Raw genomic sequence first — 8862 nt, forward strand, 5'->3', positions numbered from 1 at the left:
GCACTGAAGATAAGCTACGGTCTGGTCGCCCTTGTGAAGTGACAATCCAAGATAAAATAGTCTGGAGGCTCAGCGCGGGGGGGGGGGGGGGGTCCATCAAATGGGCACAAAACCAGACCCAACTTTTCTAGAGTAAAATTTTGCGTAGAATACGATGCCGAGTGGTAATCAGTCCGCCGTTGGGGCGTTTTCGAGATATTCGGGGTCAAAGGTCAAATGAGTTCACACACATTTATTCTCTCAGTTTTAATTGATTATCTTTGCCTTCACGCACATTTATACTCCCAGTTTTAATTGATTATCATAACCTCCACGCACATTTAAACTCCCAATTTTAATTGATTATCATAACCTCCACGCACATTTATACTCCCAGTTTTAATTATCATAACCCCCACGCACATTTATACTCCCAGTTTTAATTGATTATCAAAACCTCCACACATATTAATACTCCCAGTTTTAATTGATTATCATAACCTCCACGCACATTTATACCCCCAGTTTTAATTATCATAACCTCCACGCACATTTATACTGACAGTTTTTATTGATTATCAAAACCTCCACGCACATTTATACTGCCATTTTTAATTGATTATCATAACCTCCATGCACATTTATACTCCCAGTTTTAATTATCATAACCCCCACGCACATTTATACTCCCAGTTTTAATTGATTATCAAAACCTCCACGCACATTTATACTCATAGTTTTAATTGATTATCATAACCTGCACGCACATTTATACTCCCAGTTTTAATTGATTAAAATTACCTCCACGCACATGTATACTCCCAGTTTTATTTGATTATCATAACCTCCACGCGCATTTATGCTTCTAGTTTTAATTGATTATCAAAACCTCCACGCCCATTTATACTGCCAGTTTTAATTGATTATCATAACCCCCATGCACATTTATACTCCCAGTTTTAATTATCATAACCCCCACGCACATTAATACTCCCAGTTTTAATTGATTATCAAAACTTCCACGCACATTTATGCTCCCAGTTTTAATTGATTATCAAAACCTCCACACTCATTTCTACTCCCAGTTTAAATTGATTATCATAACCTCCAGCTTTCGTAATATTTTAGATTAAAATCCCCCTAATGAGGCCATTGAGTCAACTGGCGTGGTTTCGAATCCCCGGTTGTACGTGACACGGAGTAGGGTCGGCTGTCCAACCTCGTGGGTTTTCTCCGCCCCCCCCCCCACTGCTAAAGACCCCTACGCGCAGGCGAATTATTGAAATAAAAATTAAACCATGTTAGTCCCGAAATGACCTAGTTTGTGTCGAGTGGACGTTAAACTCTCTATCTATCTATCTCTCTCTCTCTCTCTCATGACGATCATCAGCTTTAAAGTCTGCACGTGGAAAATATACGTAAAACTGACAATGCCGGTCTTTACCGAAGGATAAATGGAGTCACTTTACAATATCATTCATTTAATTTTCGCACTCTTGTCGAAATACCCACACCATCTCCTTTCTCCATAAATTTTTTTTTTCTTGTTGATGGCATGTAATGTATCATCAATCCAATTTATGGACCATTTTGCAGAATCTGTTTGCCTTGTCTCTGACCTGTATCATTTAAACCGGCTTTCGTTACAAATATCGATTTTAAAGGCTCAATACCACTCTTGTTGTAACTGAATAATATTCTGGTCAACAAATTGTACTATTTTACAATATTCCAATTAATTGACGATACAAATTTTATCTTAACACACCTAATTTAAAAAAATTGGAAAAATTCAACTAAATGATTTGAAAAGCTTGACGTAAAGCTTTTCAAATGTGACTTGGATTTAAAAATATTTTTGAACCCTTTGAACAAGTAAAATGTTGATTTAAAGGGACTAAATCGCTAATATTCTGGACCTAGAAATTGACACAAATGGATCACAACGCATATAATAATATAAATGTATATAAACTGATTTACATTCAATCGTTTCTGTTGTTACTGTAATTTCTAATCAGTTATGTTCGGCGAAATACGCCAGAAGTCCCTATCGATTGGCAATCTATAGTGTCTGGTTATTCCAGTCTACACAGATAGTATTTATTGCGCATGCGATATCGCCTCGGTGGAAGGGGACGTTAAATAAAGCTATTTCATACACAGGTAAGGACATGGCGTCACCGTTTGAGAATGAGAGAAATGGGGTTTAACGTCCACTTGACAAAAACTAGGTCATTTCGGGACTAACATATGGTTTAATTTTATTTCAATAATTCGCTTGCGCGTAGGGGTCTTTAAAAGTGGGAGGAAACCAGAGGAACCAGAGAAAACCCACAAGGTTTGACAGGCGACAGGTGACTTGTGGAATATGTCTAGCCTAGTTCTTTGAGTTCCTTGTTACAAATGGCACTGAAACGCATTATGGTACACAATTCGTGTACCAATGGTAAAATAGTTATTTTGTCTTAAATATTGGATATCAGAAGCCCATCTTTTCCCGGTAAGACCACAACATCAATGTTGATTTAAATTGACAAATAAATCGTGTTTTCAATGTCGAAGATTTTAGATGATATTGAGTTAGAGACTTAGCTACTTTAAATTGACAAATAATTCGTGTTTTCATTGTCGAAGACTTTAGATGATATTACGCTAGAGAATTAGCTACTTTAAAGTAGATCCCTATATCTCTCCACGAAAATAAATAGTTCACATCTCTGCTGTCTTTTAAATGACATTAATTACGATTTAATTAATAATGCAGCTATATTCAACACGTCCAGTCGGATCAGTCTTGTTATACAATACATGTAAAGCCGGCCTCGCAAACTGCGATTTCCGTTTGGATACGACAGAACAAAGTCGTGGCGTGTGATGATGTCAAAATAGCCTATTGTAGACATTACAGTAGCCTATTTGAGGCAATCGTAACGTATCATGGTTCTGAAATTTATTTTAATTCCATTTCCCAATGACAACAGTACTCATATTTTGCGCATAATGAAGTTGAGAACATGAAGCAATGAGCCACGAGAGAAAACTGTCCAGACAGTGGCCCTTCGACTTCTCTTATTTGGATTTCCATATATCGGGGAATGTATCGGTAAATACGAGACCTCGATTTTCGTCCCATTTCAACGACTAGACGACGCTTCGCCTTGCATGGCCGTCCGCCCGTCCTTGGCCAACACAACGATTGACCCCTGGACCATCCGACAACTAGAAACCTGACCCGGACTAACATAAGCATTCCCAGTTAAGAATTTACTTCAATCACTGTTGTGAGAGGGAGAGAGAGAGAGAGATATGGGGTTTAACGTCCACTCGACACAAACTAGGTCATATCGGGACTAACATATGGTTTAATTTTATTTCAATAATGCGCTTGCGCGTAGGGGTCTTTAGCAGTGGGAGGAAACCGGAGGACCCGGAGAAAACCCACGAGGTTGGACAGGCGACCCTACTCCTTGTCACGTACAACCGGGAATTCAAAACCACGCCAATTGAGTCCAGTGCCGGACTGGGCCCACCTGTCCACCTATCCGTGACAGGTGGGCCTAAGCTCATTAAAAAAAAGTGGGCCTAAGCCTATAAAGAAAAAAGAAAAAAGAGAAAGAAGAAAGAAAAAGACCTGAATTACTTTGGCTATCCTTGAAGCTAAAGAAATAATTTGTTACTTCTTAGAGGTGGATCACGGTGGCTAAGTGGGTAAGGCGCTGGCTCGCTAGCCTGGCGGTCGGGTGTTCGATCCCTGCATTGGCCGAAAAAGTTCATCCAGATTTTCCGGCGTGGTTTCCCCTTGTCAGTGATGCAGGACGGAGGGCCTGACAAGGACAGCTGTCTAGTCATTCGGATGAGACGAAAAACCGAGGTCCCGTGTACACATTGGCGTGCACGTAAAAGATCCCTTGACAGGTGGAATTCGATATAAGAGTAGGCCGTAGTGCCGCTGTCCGGGCAAAATTTCCCTCATAGCACACTGTATGGCGTGTGCCCGTCTTTATTAGCCCAGTTCGGAGCAAAACAGTAGGACGTTAAACCCCATTTCATTTCATTTCATTTCATTTACTTCTTAGAGAACAATTAATTATCAGTTATCATCACAGAAGTAAACAAATATTATCATAAGCTCTGAGGTTCAGGAGCTTATGATGATATTCGTTTACTTCTGTGAGTGCGAAGATTATCGGTGTATTCTGTGATGTGCGTCAACAGAACTGTCAAATACGTGTACTGTATGTATATGATAATTTGCATTATTTTCATCACGGAGAATAAAAGGTTGGGTTTTTTTTTGACACCTAGAGAATTCTCAAATTCATCTAATGATAGTGCTCTTAGGTCATTCTGTTATCTAATTTGTCTTCTTCTGCTTTGGTCTGAAATGCTTGGGAAATGGATTTGCGGTTGTCAATTTTCAAAATTTTTCTAGAAATTCGCGCGCCTTCGGCGTACTTGTGTGGGCCTTGGTTAATGACCTGACAGGTGGGAGAGAGAGAGAGAGAGAAATGGGGTTTAACGTCCACTCGACACAAACTAGGTCATTTCGGGACTAACATATGGTCCAATTTTATTTACATAATTCGCTTGCGCGTAGGGGTCTTTAGCAGTGGGAGGAAACCGGAGGACCCGGAGAAAACCCACGAGGTTGATCCTGACAGGTGGGCCAAACAGTCCGGCACTGATTGAGTCAATGACAGGCTTTATGATACTGTTGATGAGAAATAACGAATTGGTAATATGATTTTAACATTCAGCAAACCGGCTGTATGACGGTAAGTGATATGTAGATACACCCATACAATTGTGATGTGGCGACCGGTTTATTTGTTAGGAAAACTTGCAACTTTTGAAAGAAGTTCTCAAAATGGCGTCGTTCGAAGAGAGTGTAGTTTTCATTGTAAAGTTTCCCTTGTTTGAAGAAAATCGGATAAACTTGGAAGAAAACAGCTTCAGACATTGAAAGCGTTGTATAATGTATACAGTGTCGTGAGATAAAACACTCTTCACGGATAGGCGTCTTCTTTGGTGCTAGGGGGTGGGGTGGGGGTCGATGGCCGAATGGTTAGCACGTGCGCGCTCTATCATAAGGTCTGTCATTGAGTCAACTAGTCTGGTTTCGAATGCCCGGTTATACATGACAAGTATAGGGTCGCCTGTCCAACCTCGTGGGTTTTCTCCGGGTCCTCCCAATGATTAAGACCCCTACGTGCAAGCAAATTATTGAAATAGAATTGAACCATGTGTTAGTCCCGAAATGACCTAGTTTATGTCAAGTGGACGTTATACCCAATATCTCTCTCTTGGGCGCCGCCATTTTTAATTGAGGAACTTGAAAGATGTTCCAATGGGGGAATTCGTCATACGGCCGAGGTTAGATTTAGGTTACCGGAGTTTGCCGAATGATGATTTTAATTAATATGGGTGTCTTGGGACTAACCATGATTGATCAATTCCTAGTAGTAAGACCAGATGATAGAGTATTTGTCATCTTGTACCGGATGTTAACAAATTATTCTTCTGTTTGTATTGAAATGAAAAGCCTTAGAGTAAAACGAATTGGTCATGCGCAAAAATATGATTGAAAGCAATTTTGTTGGAGAGAGAGAGAAATGGGGTTTAACGTACACTCGACACAAACTAGGTCAATTCGGGACTAACATATGGTTTAATTTTATTTCAATAATTCGCTTGCGCGTAGGGGTCTTTAGCAGTGGGAGGAAACCGGAGGACCCGGAGAAAACCCACGAGGTTGGACAGGCGACCCTACTCCTTGTCACGTACAACTGGGGATTCAACGACAGACTTCATGATACAGCGTGCACACGCTTACCATTCAGCCACCCAATTTTGTTGGATAGCATAACGTAATAAAATAACCATTATCAACTTGACGACATAATGTCTATTAGATATCTGGTTTGGGGAAGCCGCGGTACAGTCTAAGAATCCTTACGCAAGTTCATATAGGTTCAAACGCACAATTGTCAACACATATCATTACAGTTTGTATTGGAATAAGTAATTCTATGACAAATAGTGAAGACTGGACCACTAAAATAGTTACCGAACAGTTTTTCTTTATGGTTATGCGTTCTACATTTGCATAGCGATGTTTCTTGTAATGACGTATTACACAAGCCGCCATGACACCAGCCGGTTGAAATTTCGCGGAGCAGTTGGGTTTCATCAAATCATATAATTATGCGGTAAGGCTTCACCTTTATTTCAATAGGAATAGATTTATTATCAGTTAAGCTAGGTGCAGTACTGTTTTGGGCCAGTTTATGTGTAAATTAAGGGAGCTATAGGCCAGTAACCTTTTTGTAGTTATTTCACTAAAAAACTTGCGCAAAGGAACTCCTGTAGGACGAGCCACTACTGTGGCTGGAGTAAGGCGGAAGACATCAGTAGTGGAATCATTTCTAGGGGAAGGGGGGCGTGGGGTCTCTGAGTAAGGCGTTGACACGCCAACATGGATGTCCTAGCGCGGTGTTCGATCCCGGTATGGTTCTCTCGTGTCGTTCGAATGGGTGAAAATCGAAGGTCGTGCAATAAGAGTAGGCCGTACACGAGACCTTGATTTTTCGTCTCATCCGAACGACTAGACGCTGTTTCTAGCCAGGTCCACCAGGTTACTGAGTCACCGCGAGGAACCATTAGGTCGACTAATATATCCGGTCATTTGCTCCTATGTTGACAGTTTAAGACAAATATGGAGTTTAAAGGAGAGAGGAGAGAGAAGAGAGAGATGGGGGGGGGGGGGTAACGTCCACTCGACACAAACTAGGTCATTTTGGGACTAGCATATGGTTCAATTTTATTTCAATAATTCGCTTGCGCAAAGGGGTCTTTAGCAGTGGGAGGAAACCGGAGAAAACCCACGAGGTTGGACAGGAGACCCTAATCCTTGTTACGTACAACCGGGAAAGACAAATGTAGCCGTGTTCGAAAACAAATATACGCCCAGCAGTAGCATTTTGAATTGCGCCTTTCAAGACAGGGGCAATAACTACGCATAAAATCGATAATTAAGTCTCAATTTTGATAGCCGAACTATTTTAATTTTTTATGTCTCGGATTTCTTTTACAGATTTCAAGTGATTCGCCATTATACGTCCGCGGAATCCTAAACAGACGGGGATAATGAAGACGGGCATACGCCAGTGTGCTATGAGGGAAATTTCCCACGGACAGCGGCACTACGGCCTACTCTTATATCGAATTCCAACTGCCAAGGGATCTTTTACGTGCACGGCAATGTGTACACGGGACCTCGGTTTTTCGTCCCATCCCAACGACTACACAACTGTTCTTGCCAGGCCCTCCGTCCTGCATCACTGATAAGAGAAACCACGCTGGAAAATCTGGATGAACTTTCTCGGCCAATGCAGGGATCCAACACCCGACCTCCAGACTAGCGAGCCAGCGTGTTACCCACTTAGTCACCGTGGCCCCCGACACAGGAATTAAAACAAGCCAACAGTGAGACTGATGTCCCCCGCCGAAATCCCAAAATAAATAGATGAGACACATTAATTAATCGCACATTTTTTTTTTCAAAAGTATCAAGCAATCAAACTATACACTAAGTTTCATCACTCTCTATCAGATAGAATCAAGATTATCTTGTCCCAAAGCATCGACCAATGAAATTGATCTTCAGCTGAAAATGTTAATCATTGAACTCAGTCAAGACATTCACCTAATGAACATCTACATCAAGTCTAAAAATTCTACCTAAATTAAAAGCAGAGTTTTTATGTTCCGAAGTCTTGACCAATCAAATTGCTTATCGCTCATTAGCCTAAGCAGAAAATTCTCACCATCAGATTTCTTATTTCTGCTTATCGTAAGCAAACAATGTTCATCATAGAACTCCAACAAGACATTCACCTAATGAACGCCTATGCCAAGTATGAACATTCTAAGAATGAGAGTTATCGTGTCCCAAAGCATCAACCAATCAAATTGCTTATCTCTGCATACCCTAAGCAGAAAATTTTCATCTTCGAACTCCATCAAGGCATTGACCTAATAAACACCTACACCAAGTTTGAACATTCTAGCTTAATTAGAAAGAGAGTTATTGTGTTCCAAAAAGTGTGACGGACAGACAGACGGACGGACGAGCCCATTTTAATAGTCCCCTGCTTTCTTCGAAAGGCGGGGGACAATAAGCCTGGACATAAAACGAAAACCATTACAATATTATAAATTACAAAAAATATATGAAAATTTATTTCCGGAAAAATAAATTACAAAAAAATCAATGATTAGCACTATGTGGCTTAAATGAATAAATATGGCTAGCAATAAATAAATGTGCCTTATATATACGTATATCATTTACATCACAGAAATGAAAATCTTATATCACAATTTATGTATGGTAACGTAGCTACGGTAAGGCCGAGAACAGTCAGCCAGCTCTGTATCGATGTCCCTTTAAGAAACCGCACCAAAATATCAATGGTTTCCCGGTCTGGATTCAAACGGATTGAAGAAAGATCGATCAAAAGAATCGACCGAACACGAGAGAGAGAGAGAGGGTTTACCGTCCACTCGACACAAACTAGGTCATTTCGGGACTAACATATGGTTCAATTTTATTTCCATAATTCGCTTGCGCGTAGGGGTATTTAGCAGCGTGAGGAAACCGGAGGACTCGGAGAAAACCCACGAGTTTGGACAGGCCACTTTACTCCTTGTCACGTACAACCAGGGAATCGAAACCACACCAGTTGACTCAATTACAGACTTTATGATACAGCGCGCACGTGCTAACCATTCAGCCATCCAACCCCCCCCCCCCCCCCGACCGAACACGTATAGGTGGCGATATCTTGTTAAAGCCAAGTTCAAAACCCACCGTAATTG

This window comes from Patella vulgata, chromosome 4 (genome assembly GCF_932274485.2).
Source record: "Patella vulgata chromosome 4, xgPatVulg1.2, whole genome shotgun sequence".
Lineage (NCBI taxonomy): Eukaryota > Metazoa > Mollusca > Gastropoda > Patellidae > Patella > Patella vulgata.